Below are 18,713 nucleotides of genomic sequence, written 5' to 3' on the forward strand. Positions count from 1 at the left end.
CAGGGTCTGTGTGTACCACTGCACCTGGGTTGGTACCGAATGGCAGAGGAGGGTCCAGGGAGGACACTGGGAGAGGCACAGCTGTGACAAGCACCTGGCAGCTCCTGGTGGAGCCCAGACCGATGTGGCTCCGTGTTTCCTGCAGGAATAGGCTCCCAGCAGCTCTCTGAGGGAGGCAGGGCTGCAGGGAGCTCCTTGGGCAAAACCCTTGTGATTCAATGAATGAGGCTCTGTTAGACTTCCTGGACATTGGGCTTGCTGTGCTAAAAGGAATTGCAGAGCTCTTGGAGAAAGGCAGAATCCTTCTGAAATCTGCAGGTCTAAGAAAAGTTTTAGATGCATTGTACTAAATTCAGCAAAAGTTGAGAGTGAAGTTTCAAGAAGGAGCTAGGGAGAGAAAACATCTAAAATAAATCTCTGACACTGATTCCATCTGTGTGCTGGAGGGGCAGACAAAGAGAGGAACAAAAAAAGTGGGTGAAAGCATTTTATGGAGCCAGGAAATCCTTCACTGTGGAGTGAAGCTGTTCTCTTATCCTGTTACTTGGAGAAGGAACTTGATGTTTGTCTTCTGGGCCCAGCTGGGAGGAAATGTTCCATGTGATTTAGGAGATCAACACAATTCATTCAATTCACCTAGAGAAAGAAAATTCACAGGACATCACCTGTGATTAAACTAACCTGGTGCCATTCCTTTCTGGTCTCAGTCATTCCACAATCAGAGAAACAAGGCAGCATCTTCGATGGGTTCTTTGCTGTGTTAGAAATGTGGGGTGGTTTCTTTTTCACCGATCAGTCAATGTACAACCAATGTATTTAAACCGAAAATACACACCAAGCTTTAAGTCAGTATTATGAAAAAAATCAACACCAAAAAAACCCCCAAAGCATCTGCCCCCGTCAAAAATACTCCACACAAACAAAAAACCAAACAAACCTAGAAGGAATGGTAAATGTACTCTTGTTGGTGTCCTTGGAGAGCTCTCACCTCTGAATGTTACAGGTGGTGGTGCAGGCAGGTTTTTGTCGTGAATATCTTCTAAGAATGATGATTTGTCCTCATTCATTGCTTGATAAGAATCCCCTTCCCTCCAGGTCAGTCCAGGAACACCATGCACAGCTCCCTGGGATCCACCAGGGAAGTTTGGATTGTATAAGTGTCAGGCTCATTATTTTCTGGGGGGGGGGGAAAGGTGGAGCCATGTAATAAGATCAGTTACCCTTGTAGGTAATTGAAGTTCTTTGCTCTGTAGTTAATGAGCAAAGGGGACAGGAACCTAAAGATGAAGGTGGTTACTCCCGTGCTGTCAAAAGCTGCATTAAAGTGACTGAAAGTCTAAGACTGAAAGAAAGATTATGTGTATAATGAACAGAAAGTTCTCAACAATTAGCATTAATGTTCCTGGGAAGGTGAGGCAGGTGTTTGGTTATTTGACTTCAGTCAGATTTCACATGCTTAAAGCAGAATCACAGCTGATGAAACAATTTTAAGTCGAGGATTCCTTAGCATCACTCAGGGAACTCCTTCCCAGCTTTTGTGGAACAGAGTGCTTGTGATTAACGGGAGGAGAGAATTCACCACGTGAGGCTTTTGAGCTGGAAACAAATGCAAAGCTTCCATCCCGAACTGCCATTTGTACACTGCCAAATGCAGTGTCCCAAATCCTGAGAGCAGTTTTCCCCATTTTGTAGAACAAATAGCTAACATCCAATCTCTACCTGCTGGAGAAGATTCCTGTCAGGCATTTGCTCTGCTAATCTTGGTACCTATTTTGTATGTGGTGTCACTAATTCCTGTGTTGGGAACTATGGAACTTGTTCGTGGCAGGGATCATCCCAAGGATGTTTGTTTTACACCCGTGTCTCCTGGGTTTGGGATACCCGGGAGTGTCTCTGCTGTGCTCGCTGGTTTTGTGGGATGCTTTTATTGCCATGGATTGGCTGTTAAGTCGCTGTTAACTCAGCCCCTCTGCTTTGCTTCAGCAGTTCTGGCAGTGCAAACCAGCCCAGAGAGGTGATTCCTGAGCCATCGTGCGCTGAGAGCACCGCTGGTAACCCCGGGAAGGGACGGGAGGAGCCGCTGGAAGCGGCACCGCTCCCTCCCCGGCCACGGCAGGACTGCCTCCCAGAAGATGGAGCTGTTTCCCTGAGACTGCTGATGGAGACCTTGTAAGTTCAGTGGCACGTGAACTTGGGGAATTCTTCAAGATGTCACAGAATTATTCCTCACAGCTGAGAGAAAGAAGAAAGAAATGAGCGTGCTGACCATAGTTACTTTATTATAAAAAAAGGTTTTGTTTTTTACTTTAGTAAATTATACCTCTTAACAATAATAGTACATGAAGGTGAGTTCAGTTATTAGAGTCCAGATGCCAACCATTTTTTTTTCCTTTGAAGCAACATATGATTCTTAGCAGATTTAGGAATATAAAGCATTGCTATTTTCTTGAGTTTATCACTTGATTAGAGAGGGGGGTCATTTGTCTTATTGACAGCAGCTGCTCCCTTTTTGCTGGAAGCAAATCCATTCACTTCTCTCTGGGATGGAGAGAGGTATTTATTTCCGGTGTGCTTTGGTTTCCACCTGTGAATGATAAGGCTGAGAGGGATTTTAAATTCCCACATTGAAAAGTAGGTGAAAAAGTAATGAGCATAGAAGATTGAAAGCAAAAGATGGATGTTGATTCTTGCTCAAGGAAGGCTGGTTTGTAGGAGCCCACTGTGTCTTGAGTTGGGGCTGAGCAGCAGAGCCCTCCTGGGCTCAGATGAAGAAGGAAACTGTAAGTATGTGGGGATTTGAATACATTCATAATGTGCTTGTGTGTGTTTAGTGTCTGATCTTCTTCCCATAAAAGCAGCATTAACCCTCTCCCTCCTGCCCATCCCTGCTCACTCCCAAATCTGGGATAAGGCCCGTGGTCTCTCCTAGGCCTGGGCACACTGAGGAGTCCCTCTGGGAGCTGGACAGAACTGCTGGTAATGACCCCAGCAGCTGTCAGTGTCTCAGCCTCCTGTGGTGGCTGCTGAGAACATTTTACTTTTCGTGTTATTGCTGCAGATCAGATACTGCTTTTTACAGCTCGCATGTGTGCTATCTAAACTGCAAAAAAGATTAAGAAGAAGGGAAGTTTTATAAGCACTGACGTGGTTGTCATGACTACCTAAGCCACTTTGCTGGTGCCATACAAGTCTTTCACTTTATCTGTCTAGCTTTTATACAAAAAGCCCCACATTTATTTCTGCATCAGAGCCTGAAGAAACAGGGCTCAAGAAACATCTGTAAGCATCATTATGTGTGTGGGGTATGACATGCAGGTGAAGCTGAGGCTCAATGTCTGTGTTAAATTGTGTTCAATGCCTTGGACAGGGAGAGAGCCAGTCCAAGGTATCTCTGCTTTTGTCTGAGCTGACACGATTGGAGTGCTGGCAATCAGGGCTGCAGATGATCGGGGGAAACTGGCTGCCCTGACTTACTGCCAGGTGCAGGTGTCCTCCCTGGAGCTGTCAGCGTCACAGAGTCTGAAATGATGAGTAGCATATTCTTAAAGAGCCTCCCCAACTCTTGTTTGAAGTCTGTAAGCCTCTTCCACAGGCCTGAAAGGCTGAAACAGCTGGGATGTGTGAATGCTCTCTTGGAAAAGTGCAGTTGAGCCTCCAAAGCCTTTTTTGGTGTTTGGGGGGTTTTCTTTTTCCTTCTTTTCTGTAAAGGAAGGGTTTACTCAGTGACAGAGCTGTGGATCATATGCAAGGGAACAATCAGAAACAGGAACAGTCTGTGTGTAAATGTTAGCATATTCCTGGTGCTTTATTTCAGGCCAGCGATGGGTAATCACAAGGAGAACAAGGAAAAGCACTGAGTGTGTTTGGGAAAACAAAAGATGTACCATGCTCTGGGCACAGGGTCTCCAAAACAACAAGGGGCAGTTTGAGATAAAGTTGTGTTGCCAGGAGACTGTAACCACGAAACAGAAATGCTGATTAGCTGAGATACTTGTGAGATGATGAAAAAAGGCATCTCGGTGTCTGTGTTATGTCAAAAGCATAAAACAACACAGTTATCTTGGAAAAGCTAAACACAACAATGCAGATCCTAACAGCAGTAAATCCAGCCCAAGTGCAAGTGGCCACAGGCTGATTTAAAGTTTAAGAACATAGCTGGAGTTGGTCATTAACTACCCCAGGAGTTAAATTATTGGAGGAGGAGGAAGATGGAGAGATGAAATGCAGCTCTGTCATTCTTTGAGCACTGATTCAGCTCAAACCTGTTGGAGAATGAGCAGCTGAGGTGAGAGGAGTCTCTGTAACGTGGGTGTGCACAGCTTTGTGCTTCCCTAAGGAGCCAGGAACTTCTGAAGAGGATCAGCACAGCCTAAAAAAGCATTTTAAGCTCCAGGTGGGCATCAAAGAGAAAAGTTTAGGAAGAAATCTGAAAGAAATCAAATGAAAGGAAACAAGGGTAGAATTTCAGAAGACAGAGGTCTGGTCATTAGGTTCCTTTAATGGGAACAGGAAAATAGTAACTTGCAAAAAAAGAAACCCTGTGTTAAAAGTCTCCTCTTTTATGTTCCCCTGGAAAGGCTGTCATGGTCAAAGGAAAAGAAAATTGTCCACCATGCTGAGGTAGGTTTGCATTCCTCTCTGTCATTTGGTTCCTGACAGAGCTGGCAAATACTTGGGTAAGAGAAAACATCTGCACAATGCTCCTGTAGCTCGTGGGGATACGAAGGAAGTTTCAAGTAAAACCATTTCAATATGTTCATTTGCTTTTTTTATGGGGTGAGAATCTGGAGTGGTGAAAGTGTTTGCAACTCCTGAAAAAATTGTAGACTACTCAATCATGTTATTAGAGTAAAATCAGTGATTTATACTAAGCATTCCTAAAAATTGCAAAATGTAATTTAATTATTTTGCCAGTGGGGAAATGGTGAAGAAATGAGTTGTGCTTGCTTAACTCAATTTTTGTTTCTTAGCACGAGGTTTGTAATTACTTTAAGTAAGCAAGTTATTTGTTTCTATTAGCAGTAATTGACGAGTAAATGTGATAGTGACATATTTTTTTCCTGGAAAACTCTACTGGCAAGTCCCTGTAGTTAAGAGCTCTGACCAAAACTCCCGTGCCAGGTGGGTCTCCAGTGTGTCATGCCAGAGACTCAGCTGTCCTTGGCAAATGCACCCATTGGGAATTGGAGGCTGCAGGTCCCTGTTGCTGCCCACTCCCTGCAGTAACACCCCTCAGACCCTCAGTGACAACAGGCACCAGCAGCAGGGTAACGAGGTTTTATTGCTATTTCTCAGCTAATCTGTTCTATTGTGACTTGGGCTGCTCTGCCAGAAACATGAAATAGGCCTGGATCTCTGCTTTCTGCCTGTGGGATAGGTGGATTTGGAGTGTGCTACTCCAAGGGCTTTCCTTCTGCTTTGTTATTCCCCTCCTGGGGCTGTTGGACTCTCAGTGTCTGTGAGCAGAATTCTGCCAATTCCCATCTCCTGGTTCCCTGTGCCTCTCCAAATGCCATTGCCCAGTGCTTTGCAGTGATGGCTGTGATCAGCTGCTGCTGCTGCTCTTGTGTTGATTGATACCCGGTCAAAGACAGCCTGTCAGCCTTGGCTTCCTTGAAAAATGTGTCAGAGGCTGGATACTTCCAGGAACTGTTTGTCACTGGGTGTTTGCTCCTGTAAACAGCTGCTGGTAGCTGCCTTCTGGAAATGCTGACTGAAGCTTGGGAAACCACAACGTGTCCTCAGAGCCCCACAGGAGACACTGGGGTGGCTTTTAACAGCCTGTGGCAGGAAATCCATCCTGTGGCACACTTAGTAGGGAATGCCCAATCCCCCCTGCAGGTCACAGATGGTTCTGGAGCTCCTCAAAGCTGAAAGTCATCAAGCATTTTTAAAAACCAAGAGTTCATAGAAATTAAGGGGTTTTTCACAGCAGAGTCCATCTCAGAGAACATGCCCTGTTTGCCCTCACGAAGTAGCTCAGGAATGAGAAATTACAGAAAAAAAGCAGAGTGGGGAGACACACACAAATTCTGAGGGAATCATAGCTGCCTGTTCTCTCTCTTCTCAATTCAGTTGTTTCCTGCCACGAGGAGATGTAGGAAAATAAACAGAATTATCACTCGGGAAAGGACAATGCTGATTGATGAGTGCATCGTGTGGCAGCAATCTCTTCATTGCTGGGAGATGACAAAAACCGTTCCTAATGAGGGCTTTCATTGCTTGCAAACTCAGCCATTGCTGATCTGCCCCTCACGGATTAGGGACGTTCAGGAGCAGCCAACTATCTGCAACAAAGGAATACATTTTCTCAGGCTAAAAAAGCGAGCTGAGGATTACAAGGACCCAACAGTCTTTATCTGCAGAAAATCCTTGTTTCAGGTTTCTTACCTCTTCTTAAAGGCTTGGAATAAATAACATTGATTTCCTTTAAAACTTAATGTGTTCACTGTTAAAGTATTCACACAGCTTAGAAAAGAGAAGGGATTATTTTGCTTTTAAGCCTTCCTTCGATGTGAAAAGAAATCTAGTCTGCCAAATACATCTACAAATTATAAACTTTTAGACACATAATATATATATATTTATACTTGTTTGAGCTGTTCCTTCTCACCTACCAAGTGGAGATGAAAACATATTTGGAAACTTTCCAGTTGCCATCTCTTTGTGTCAATGCACACATGTAGATGCAGGGGAAGGACCTTAAGTGGGATCAGTGGAGCTGTTCCCTTGAGCTCTTTTTCATGCCTCACCTGCCCTTTGAGCTCTTTCCTGGCAGTGATACCTCTGAGTCCAAAGGAAATACCTGAGTGAAGGTTCCTTGTGTACAGTCTCTGTATGATTTTGTGGTTTCCTCGTGCTGAACTCCCAACCAGTCCATAACATCTGGCTGCATTTATCCACTTGGCACAGAAACCCTCTTTTAAGTGCTCTGTTTCTGCAGAGTCATGGAAGATGTTCTCAGGAGCTGACCCACGGCAAAACATATCCTGGGAGAGCAGAGCAGCCATGGATCACCTGCCAGGGCATAATGGATCCCAGAACCTGCTTTATGGGCAGAGGGAATAAAGCACTTCCCACCGGAGCTTTGGCTCACTGGGAGTTGTGTTCCCATCATGGCCTCCTTGTCAGTGCTGCCCCCAGACTGCAATGGGATGCACCCAATGGGGAAAAGCCAGCACTGGCAGGCACCACGAGCAGTGTTTGTTCTGTGGGTGGGTGCTGGGCTCTCAAATAGAGATAAGCAGGAGCCATTTAACAGCTCCCTGCTCTGGACATTGGGGTTTGCAAAAATTCCCTGTAGCTGGAGCACTGCTGCCACATCCAGAGCTCAGCTGTGGCTTGTAAGCTGCTTAAATATTAAATGGTTATTGATTTCTTATCCTGGGAAACTGGATTGTTTAAGCCAGCTGAAACCTCTGTAGGTCTTTAGCAAAACTGGAAGTGATGGGTTTGAAGGGAGAATGCGGTAGAACAGCTGGAGAGGGGAATGGCCATTGCTGCAACCAGGGTGTCACTGAATGCCAGGCCCAATAGCCTGAAAATCCTGGATTGCCTTGGGTCTCCTGTTGATTTAGGACAGTGCAGGGCTCAGTGGCTGCAGCAGCACTGAGTTTGCTGGTGGAGGATAATTACACTAAAGGACTTTGCTCTGCAGTTAAACTGGGGTGGATTTTGGATGGATTTAGAAATAAGGTTGTTCCTAACTCAGAGGCTGGGGCTGAGGGACGTTCGTTTCTCCTGTGGTTCAGGTTCTCTCTCAGTGGCTTATATCCACTACAAAGAGTTTCCAGAAAAGGTTATTCAGCATTAAGTGCTCAGCCCTTGGAGACCTCCAGGGAAGAAGCCAAGGAAGTGAAGGGCATATTTGTGCAGAGCATTTTTCCATCCAGCCCTGGCCCTTTGATGTGAAATGTGTAACCTGTAACATGCCTATTCCACAGCAGTATATCCAAGCCCTAAGGTAAAGTTCAGGTGTTGAATAGAGAAGAGTCATTTGCAGAGGTGGTTTTAAACTTCTTCAGAGTTTTGAAAGATTCTATTCACCCTCTGTTTCAGATTACAAATCCATATGCCACATACTTTTATTTTCTCACCTGACTTCAGCAGTGTCTGGGTTTGCTATTGCTCTCCAGGCTGTATTTTTCCTTTATTTTAAAGTTTTCAGACATTTAAAAATGAGCAAGCTCCTGATTAATAACTAATTGGCTTGAGCAAACAGCTCTTGCTGGGTGGTTACCTTGAGCCAATTCTTATTAGTATTCCAACACACGCAGGAAGTGTTCTCCCTCGTTGGAGGCTGATGTTACATCTCTTTAGCCACTTATAAAATAAAGCTAAGTGAATTAGTATTGATTCCCTTACTTGTAATAACAGGAATGCAACCTAATCGCCTCTCCAAATCACCCAGGCATTCCTGGCTGAGGCTGGAATGGAAAAAATGTATGGAGAGGACAGGAATTTTGTGTTGCTGAGGGCAGCTGTCCGTGACAGGCACTTCCCCAGGCAGGGCTTGCTCCCCACCTGGGCAGTGAGAAACATTGTGAATATTACCATTGCTTGATACAAGAAGTTGTTTTTCCTTCCAGAATGTCTTGAATTATGTTTGGGTTTTATGTTGAAAGCAAAGATTAATTAATATTTTCCAGGCTTCACTCAGAAGTTCAATCCCCCAAAGCATTTCTCCTGTTTTGTTAAGCTCACGCTCCCACTCTCTGGGAGAGTTTCTTCTTTATCCATTTTTCTGAGCAGGTCAAGAAATTTATTACTCTTATTACAGGCTCTAAATGCAGGTACAGTGAAGAGACAGATATGAAGTTATTGAGATTTTCTGAGCAGCTTCTTCCTTTTCCTGTCTGAATAATTCTTCCCTCCCTCAGTCTTACACAGGCTAAACCCTCCTCTCTTCCTGCAAATCCTGGAACACCAGAGCAGAACACTGTGTTATGCTGGACAATTTACAGAAGTTCTGTGCATACTGAAAATCCTCTTGCAGGGCTCAAAATACCTGTACTGCTGCCAGAAATGCTGCTGCTGTTCAAAAAAATACAATAATAATAATTTAAAAAGAGGCCGTACCAGAATAGAATTTGTCATTAAGAAATGCTGACCAGCTTTTCTGATCAACCTACTTTGTGCTCAGTGTTTGACTGGCTGCAGGAAGCTGTTCCTGGGTAATTCTTTTCCTGGTAAAGGTCACACAAGTACCCAAAAAATGCCAAGCATAGCATTTGCAGGGCATTTAGAACCTAATCAAAGCCAGCAAGGAAATGAACTACGTGGCAAGTAGATGAAATCAGGTTTTGAAATGCTTAGCCTAAACTGCTGATGTTTACACACAGAGCTGAGTTTGGAGACAGGTTTATTCTTCACTGAGCTTTTCCAAGTGCAAAAACCTAAGGCAGAATTGCATGTTCAGTGAAGGTTCCATGGAATGTCACCTGCTGTGACATCCCAGTGCTCCAATCCCGTGTCCCTCTGCCCTGCCCGAGCTGTGTGACACACCCGCTGTGTTTCCCACTAAACTGGTCTTGGGTGATCCTGAAAAGATGAAAGGGGACTCACCCAGCTCCCAGTTTAGTGTCACAGATTTAATAAATCTCTTCAAAAAGCCTTCAGTCAAATAGTTCTCAGTGGCTGTTTGTGTGCAGTGGGTAGAGACAAACATCAGGATCCAATGTGTAATGAGCTTCCTTGGGAAGACTGTTCTCTTTGAGGGAGCAGTGACCAAGGTGTATTTCAGAGGACGGAAAAAGGGGACCCTCTCTTCAGAAACGCCTTGCATGTCTAGAAATGTAACACTCAGTGCGTTTGTGCAAACATGAAAGTGATCATAATAAACTTGCCTGTTTCTCGTGCCCCTTTCTACGCAATCAAACATCTGTTCCGTTTCCAGAGTGACACTCCCCACCTGCCACAGATGAGCCTGGAATGTTTGGTGCTTTTATTCCAGAGAGCTTTCACAACACAAGTCAGAACAAATCTATTCAATATTCTTTTCGCTGCTGTTGATTTTGTGATGCCACCAAACTCTGCAGCAATTTGCTATAAGTGCAATGGTAGGGAAGGAATTTTCATTTAAAAAAGTAGGTAGAAAATTGCAAACTAAAACCCAGTGATCAGGACTTTGCTGAGGTAGAAAATCTCTAACAATCAGTTTAAGCAAGGTTGGAGTGTGCTATCAAGGATTGGATTGAGATACCCTGACCTTTCTATGGAGGCTCCTTCTGGAGCTGGGTACTCCTACTGGAATATTCCTTTGTCTGACAAGCCAAGGGCTGCCTGGAAGCTGAATTCCCAAAGCTATTCCCAGGTCCTGTTGTGCATGAGACCATGGCAATCTGGCTGTAGGACCCAGCTTTCCCTTGGGAACACTGTGGCTGTTGTTTGAGAGGGAAGCACTTTCAGGAAGCTGAATGTTTCACTTACTGTATTTAAAGGAGATATAGGAATTCTGCAGTCTCTCCCATCTGGAATTTCACTGTTGCCAGTGGAATTGCCAGTGTTGGTATGGATGTCACACATAAAATAACTCCACATTTCTGTTTCCTTCATTGTGATTGTGATGTGAAAGAAAATAGCTTGGGTCCTGAGGTGTGGTAAAATGTATTTTGCTGTGTGCAGGGGCAGTGAGGTCCTTTGGGGCACTTTTACTGAGCACAAGTTATTGCTAGGTTGGCTCGGAGGTTAAAAAAAGAAAATTCAAGCCCTGAAAAGCCCTTTTCCAGCCATTTTTCACTTCCATTTTGTTCCATTCCTTTTCCTGTCACTCTGTTGTGCAGACCTGTGTAATGCTTAGGATATACAAATTAGTTTTAAAGTTAAAATGTTCATATGTCAGGATGAGAAGTTACCCATGTAATTCCCACCACTGCACGACAGTGATCACCAACAGGAGGTGTGGGATTCTTTAACCAGTGAGAACCAGGAGAGATTCCTGTTACAGCAGGAATTTATAAATATGGAAGTTGATTTCTGCATGATTAAGGGCCAATTTGACAGGCTATGGTCTGGTAATTCACGGTTAAAAAATAATACCTTTCAGAAAATAGAAACCTTCAAGTTTTACACCTATTTTTAACCTGAACATCATTCTTCCCTGAGAGCCTTTTAGAATTTGCACACAGACATATCTACTTGCCTTTGTCCTATCTGGAAAGAACTGTTTTGAATCAGGAAAGGTATTTTCCTGCTTGATGTTTTTTCTCCTTTTTAAAGATTTTTTTTTTCCCATCCAGAAGTACAAAAGGGTTCACTTCTGAATATTGCCATGCACTAACACCTCCTTTAGGAAAGGCTTGGATTTGCTCATGTCTGAAGTCACTGCAGGGCAGTGTGGAAGAGAATGGAAAATCAAGTGTCAGCTGTTGCCTTTTACAGTAAAGACATGATCAATATTCCAGGGCCACATTATTTTAAAGGAAGGTTTGCAGCTCCATAAAGCCAAGATGTTTAACTGTGAGCAGTGCCATTGCCCAGACTTGACCATTTTTGGCATTGTTAATAAGCCCCAGTGTTCCTCAGAAAGGGCAAAAATCCCCTTCCATCATTCAGGTTTGTGCACTTGCTAATACTTACATGTGTTAGAAGCTGGTCTCTCTGGGCATAATTACTGGGGGGACACCTTGCATATTAAACTGAATCATTTTTAATACTAAAAACCTGCTTGAAATTCTTTGTGCTGCAACATGAAAAGCTTTCTACTCTCTTGTTTTGCTCCTTAATGGAGGATCAAACACTGTCTGTTTGCTTATTCCAGGAACAAATGCAAGCAATGGCACAAAAACATCCTGTACATCGTTTTAGTTATTGGGGAGGAAAAAAAATCACTGTATTTTTCTAGATCCACTGACTCTATAAGTCACTGCACTGGCTTGGTGCTGTTCATGGGCTGAGCCCTTCAGTTGGCAGGAGTAGGTGTGGTTTTATTGTCCTCTGCATTTCCTCAGCTCTGAGTGGCTCCAGAAGTGGAGTTCAAAGTACCAGAGTGCCCAAGCAATGGGAGAGCTTTGGGCATATTTATTTCTCTCATGGGGAAAATGCCCTGAACTCCCAGCCCTGCTGAAGGCAGGAATCCATTTCAGACAATCAGACATGAGGAGCATCCCTGCTCAGCCACACAACTTCCTTGTCCTTAATTACAGACAGGGCAATGTTAGCACAGCTCGGCTGCTCCTGAGCCATTGATCCAGATCAGTGACTGAGCACAGGAACAGCAGGGGGAAAAGGGCATTTTACACCCTGCTAGTAAGTACTGGCCTCTGAGGGAAGTTTTCATGGTCACAGAATGAGTTAGGTTGGAACAGCCCTCCAAGGTCACCCAGTCCAGCCATTCCCCCAGCACTGCCAAGGCCACCACTGTCCCCAGGTGCCACATCCACACAGCTTTTAAATATTTCTGGGGATGGTGACTCCCCCACTGCATGCTTGATGATATCCCAGTGCAGAAACCTTCCCTCATATCCAATTTAAACATCTCCTGTGGGCTGAGCATTAGTAGCTGATGCCATGGGGTGTAAGAAGAAGCTTTCCCAGGAGTTTACCACTAATTGTATCTGTAAAAGGCAGGAATGCTGGGCTAATTTCAAATGATGGATTATGTGTAAAATTAGCTTTCCTTTGGAAAAAATTCTCCTTTATGGTGAGTAATGAAAATAATACTTCTCTGGTCAAGCTGAATATATTAATGATTAATATAAAATTAAGATAAATCACTGGTGAACAGTGCAGTAAATACACACTGAAATCAATCATGTTTACATCACATCCTATTAATTACTGGGATTCTCTTCCACCAGGCTGTGTTTTGTTGGGTTCACTGTGTTCTCATCCTCCTGAGCCACTTCCATGCTCACATCCCAACTCTCCCAGAGGGTTTTTATTTCCCTCAGTACCCACTCACATCTTAGCAAACAGATCCTTGTGTACTACATGTCACAGCACTGCGGTACTGGAGGTCACAGGGTGTTTGGGGGCATTTGAAGCTCATGGTGCTGCTGAGGAATCTTCATTATTCTGCTCCAGAAATAAGCAGGTTCATTAAGGAGCCACTTAACTTCCAGTCCCAGTTTTGTTCATGTCCCATAGAACTGAGAAAGTGGGAGGTTCTGTGATCAGCCACTGGACAGCCACCAGTGATGGGCGAGCTCCTTGTGTCTCTCACTATTTTTTATTATTATTATTATTATTATTACTCTTTTATTCTCTGTCCTAAATATCCTGATGGACTTGCCCACTGGGCTCTGAGTTGCAGCTGGACAGCAGTACCATCCCAGGAATCCCAGGGCTGCTCTGCCCCAGGAGGGGGAATCCTAAACCAGTAAAGCACCAGGGGCTGCTTCTCCTGATGGGACTCTTTGTGTGGAGAGAGGGGAAAGGAAAGGAAGAAAATGTACAGGATTTCCACAAACTGCTTTTCCTGCCTTTGTTTACAGAGCTGGTGTGCACTGCCCAAGCCCAGGAGGCCTCCCTGACTGTGCCCTGCAGAGCTCAGCCTGGCTGAGCCTGGCCCAGGAGCCCTCCCTGGCTGTGCCCTGCAGAGCTCAGCCTGGCTGAGCCTGGCCCAGGAGCCCTTGGGTCCTTCACGGCCCCTTCTGTTACAGGGTTTGTTTTTTTTTCTTTCATTGTGTTTGAAGGCTGAGCCTCGTTCTAGGCAGGCAGTTGCCAGCACCAGGTTGGGAAATGAGCTCTGTGACGTGGAGAATAGATGAAAAAGAGGGAAAGAGCGACCACAAAATAAAAATGAGATTTGAGACAGATTTTTGTCTGATATCTGTTCAAACAAGAACCTAGAAGCCAGGGACTTTAAAATGAGTCCAGATGTGGTCCCTCTTTGCCCTCTGGGAGACAGAGACATACTTGGTTTGTCTGGTGTGTTTAATGCTCAGAACACCAATTCCCCTGCTGATGTACCAACAGTGCTACTTGCAAGGTCAGTGCTGCTTTTGTGAGTTTTATTTTGTATAATCCAGCTCTCCTTCTCTTTCACCATTCTACACAAATGCTGTTTTCTGCCAATATCAATTGGCTACTGCAGCAGCAAAGTCCTGTACCGTGGGCCAAGGGAAGGCTGAAGGAACACAGCTCCTGAGCATCCTCCTGGAATGCTGGAACGAGCAGGCAGATGGCACAATTTAAGTGCTTGTGTCTACATCAGTGACAAACTAAATTTCACTTGCAAGCTCAGTTTCTGCCTTTCTCAGCCTCTTAATGAGGCTGATGTGTCTTCTGAGAATGTCAAACAGTGGCTCCAAAATAGAATAAATTCTTAATAATGTAATCAGATAGTTAAACATTAGCACTTGCAAAAATTTTGGCATTAAGTGTTCTCATTAAAGTTGGTTTCTTCCTTGTTTATGGCAAATAGGGCTAGGAATGCTGAGGCAGCAGGATCTGAGTCTCCTTCAAAACCACCCTGTTCCCTAGGTCCATCCTGAAATGAGGCAGCAGTGCTGAGAAAGCCAAGCCCGTGTCCAGTAATGTCTTAACTGAGTTTGAGCTGAAACGGTGCCCAAAGGGTCTGTCCAAGGCCAGGCTGGTTTGGCCTGGGAGCGAGCAGTGAGCTGGGCATGGAATCCCAGAATCTCCTGAGCTGGAAGGGACCCAGCAGGGTCACTGAGAGCAGCTCCTGGCCCTGCACACACACGCCAAGAACCACACCGAGAGCCGTGTCCATAGGAACCTGCACCTCAGAAGGCTTGGGGAGGTGGGAGATTTTCCCTCTGGGCAAGGAAAGCTGAGGCACAGCAAGTGTTGCCTCTGCTAGTGGAGATTCTGGAAAATCAGTCCTGGTTTCTGCAGTTGGGGAGTTTTTCTTGGGACCTGCCCTGCTGCTGCCCTGTAGCTTTTTTGAAAATCACTTACCAATAAGTTACTCTCACCGATCCCATTTACACAAGACTTTGGTTTGGGTTTTTTTTCATTAAATAGGATTATTTTTGAAAGGTTAAAATGCCAAAGAAATTACAATATTGGAAGCATGTTATAAAAAGCCAGGAAAATGTTTTTTTAATAAGGAGTCAGAAATTATCCCCCAGTGTAAGGTCCACTCTAAGCTACAAAGCCTAGCTTACCAAAGCTGTGTTAAAGGGGTCTGGAAAATTAAGATGAACTGATTCTACTGAACCCACCAAAATGGGTTTAGTTGTTTGGTTGGTTTTTTTTCTCAGACAGAAATATTTAGAGGAAACAAAAATGGGAAATTAACAGAACTGTAACTTCCCTTCTGAACATTTTGGTAGAAAACCCTCAAAGGAAGAACAGTACTTCTGTGGCTGTGAACATGAGTCCTTCGATATAGTGTGCTAATGGTTATTTGTCCTGTAACAATGGATCCTGAAATGGATCCTGCAAGGAGAATGGAAAGAGAGTTTTAAGTGGAGAGTAGGTAATATTTTGACTGAAGAGGATAATATTAAATGAGTCATAACACAGTTGGCCAGATGAAATAAACAGAGTTTGGAAAAAAGGCAGAGATATTCCCTTGGTTCCCTGCCCCAGTGGTTCAAGGAATAGATCTCCAAAATATCGCAGCCTGTAGAAATGTGATTGAAATAAAAAGACACCGTGTCCTGAGGGGGAGTGTGCACACACAGGGATCTCAGCTCAGAGGGGCAGCAGCGAGGGAAGGAGGGAACAGGAGAGACAGAGAAGGGAACCTTCCTCTTGCAGAAAAGCTGGCAGAGACACTCCTCTTAGAATCAGGTGTTACTGCAAAATGTACTTGTGACTTGGGTGGTGAAGAAAAGCCCATTTTGGATTCTGGGAAAACTGTTCCAGCCCCTTCAGGATATTAAAAAAGAGAAGAGGCTGAGCTGAGGTGTTGGGTACTGAGGCATCCCAGCTTCAGACTGCCTTCATTGATCTCCTGAATTCAGGAGACTTCTTAATGAGCACTGGCTCCAGAGAGAAAGTAGTCCAAGTGGTAATTAGGCATTTCATTTACTGAGGTGACCAAAAGAAAGGCTGCAAAGTGGTTTCAAGACTGATAGGCTACCTTTTGGAATATTTCTCCTAGGTGAGTGCCATGAGTTTCACTCCATTCCTCTCTCCTTTCAGCCAAATTGGGATTTAGTGGATTTCAGGCAGACTGTAAATGGAGAGATGTATTTATATGTGGTGGCTTCTCATTCCTTCATTTATTATAAATACTGAGAGTACCTGCAAGGCCCTACAAGCATTTGCTTTGCTGCAGCTGTTTCCAAATGTTTTTTTCCACTTCAAGGCTGGGAACGAAGGCAGGTCTGGAAACACCACACAAACATGGATGCACACAAACATGGATGCCGGATGTTGTGTTTTTAATTGCACATTTCTGCCTCCCAGAAGCTTCTGCAGAAGCTGAGCAGTTTCTCTGCAGTGCTGAATTCAGCCCCACTGCTCTGTCTAACCCCCAAGCTCCCCAAATTCCTGCAAGGATGAGAAACAACTGCCTGCTAAATGGGGAGCTGCTCCAGGAATCCAGAAAAATGCTGATAGCCATTTTTAATTTATTAATCGAACCTTTGAAAGCATTGCTTTGCAAACACCACTTTTTGTAGCTCTAATAATTAGTGAACAGGGATAATCCAGCCCTTCCTGCTCTTCCATGGTGTACTGGGAATATACACATTGAATCATCTGGTGCCCCAGGTTTGGCTCAGATGCCAGGATGAGTTAGTGCATAGTTAAATATCTGGCAGATTAATAAAAAGCATTCCCATCCTCTTTCCATGTGCAAGATACTTGCAGGGTAAATGCATGTGAGGAAAATTAAGTATTGGAAAAATAAAGCCATCTGGTGTGAGAACAGCAAAGCTTGTTGAAAAACGGTGTCTGCTCTGAAATGGGCACAAAACAAACAAACAAAACCCCTCCCTGTGATTCTAATTTCTTCCAGTTGCCTTAGTTCAATAAATGTGTTCCATTCTTCTCCTCTCCTCCACTGAAATGTAGTTTCCAAGTTTTAGAAGGAAGAGCTGCTTTGAAGTGAGTAATTGAACCATTCAGTTTTCATTCCTTAGGACAGAAACAGGATTTTTTTCCTAAACAAAACACTTGAGTGTAAGGTTTTACTCCTGCAGGAGTTCATCCAAAAAATGCAGAAATCTGGGGAAAGTTTATATTTAAAGACAGGGGCATTTTTCAGTGAAAAATATTAAGCTTGAAAACATTAAATCTGAAAGTTTCAGCCAGAAATAGTGAACAGGGTCCAAAGACAACTTGAATCAACAAATTACTGAAGTAAAACCGTAAGTGGCGTAACATAATCCTTAAAGAAAATTGAAATGACAGCCCAATGGCAAGAAAAAAGGGGAGTTTACAATTACAAAATCAGGCTGTCAATATTTTGCTCCTCCACCAATAGAGTTCACTGCAGAAAATTCCAGCTGGTATCCAATTTTACATGGCATTGGGAACAGTAAGGAGCACGTGGCAGGTAAGAAGCACTGGATGGATGGAAATGGGAGCAGGAAGGGCCTCATTCCTCTCTGCCCCCCACACTTCAACAACACTTTGAAGAGTTTTCCATCATACCTGACCTTAACAGAATTCCTGCATAAAAGGAGAAAACTCAGTATCCCATTACTGCTAACCTCAGGTCCCAATTTCATGTGTTCAATGATGACTCACAAACTTACTGAATTAAAGAGCACAAAATTTCTAAAGTCAAACAAAAACTTTATGTCCTTTCCCTTTCCAGCTACCACCTTTGTTCTGTGTACTCCAGATAGTTGTAATTAATTAGTGGCAACTTCCTTCTTGGGGAAGGGAGAGCAGAGATTCTACAAAACCTGTCCAGTTTTAGAAATAACTGTAGCTCAAATGCATCACTCAGCATATTTTTTTAGAAATACACATTGGCAGTATAATCAAATATTCATCCTCTTCTAAAAAGCCATTATTGCAAATCCATTTTCACCTTCAGGTGTTCACTGCCACATTTTCTGAAGATTCATCTTGAGAAAATGCCATGTTTTATATGTGATGTAAGATTTGTTCTTTCTTTTTCTGAAGGGTCTTCCTTGACTATCTTTACCAATTGAATTTCCATTCTTAGGAGTGTTTTCACATGTTGCATTACTTGTATTGCTCAAAGCTGGGTTGTGTGTTATCTTTCAGGCTCCCAAAATGTCCCATTCTGACCTGGAGGGATCCTGGCAAAGTGGTTCCAAGGGATGGCAGAGCCAGGGCTGTCACCCCCATGTACAGACATTCCCAATGCCAGTCTGCCCCAGCCCCTGGGCTTTCAGCTGGATTGAAGAAACTGGACAGCTGGGCACAGTGACTTTTTAATTTACACTTCTTAATGACCAGCAAATGCTAGTTCAGAGACTCGTTAAAGCTGATATTATCCCTACCTCTATTCTGGAAAGCAATTAACCAGTTCAGAAAGTGGCACGTCCCTAAATGCTCTCCCAAATCATAGAGATTAGGGACCATCATTCTGGATTAAGCAACAGATTACAACGTGGAGACAAAGAGACTTGGCTGCTAGGGTTATGTCAAGGAAAGGAAATTATGCTGTTTGAGTGATGCACCCAATTAAAACTGTCTGAAAGAGCTCAAATTCAATCGCAGGCACGGGGCAGTACTCACAAATGCTCTGAAGAGCAATAACTGTTCATACAAATTATTTAGGGGAAAATTCGTAGAAGAAAATGTGCTGAAGAAAATAGAAACTGTTCACGGTCAGTTCTGGGGTAGAAACTGCCAAAAGTCATGAAATTATTCAC

At 43.9% G+C, this 18,713-nt stretch overlaps 1 long non-coding RNA gene across 1 annotated transcript in view; it reads left to right on the forward strand.

Moving 5' to 3' along the window:
• The first annotated feature begins 1,883 nt into the window (after positions 1–1,883).
• Positions 1,884–18,713, forward strand: part of LOC148224152 (uncharacterized) — a 29,653-nt gene continuing 12,823 nt past the window's right edge. The window contains exon 1 of the long non-coding RNA XR_015802079.1: positions 1,884–2,169. This is a non-coding gene — a long non-coding RNA (uncharacterized LOC148224152). The remainder of the gene's footprint in view (positions 2,170–18,713) is intronic.

Source organism: Sturnus vulgaris, chromosome 3 (genome assembly GCF_052056855.1).
Source record: "Sturnus vulgaris isolate bStuVul1 chromosome 3, bStuVul1.hap1, whole genome shotgun sequence".
NCBI classification, from domain to species: Eukaryota; Metazoa; Chordata; class Aves; order Passeriformes; family Sturnidae; genus Sturnus; species Sturnus vulgaris.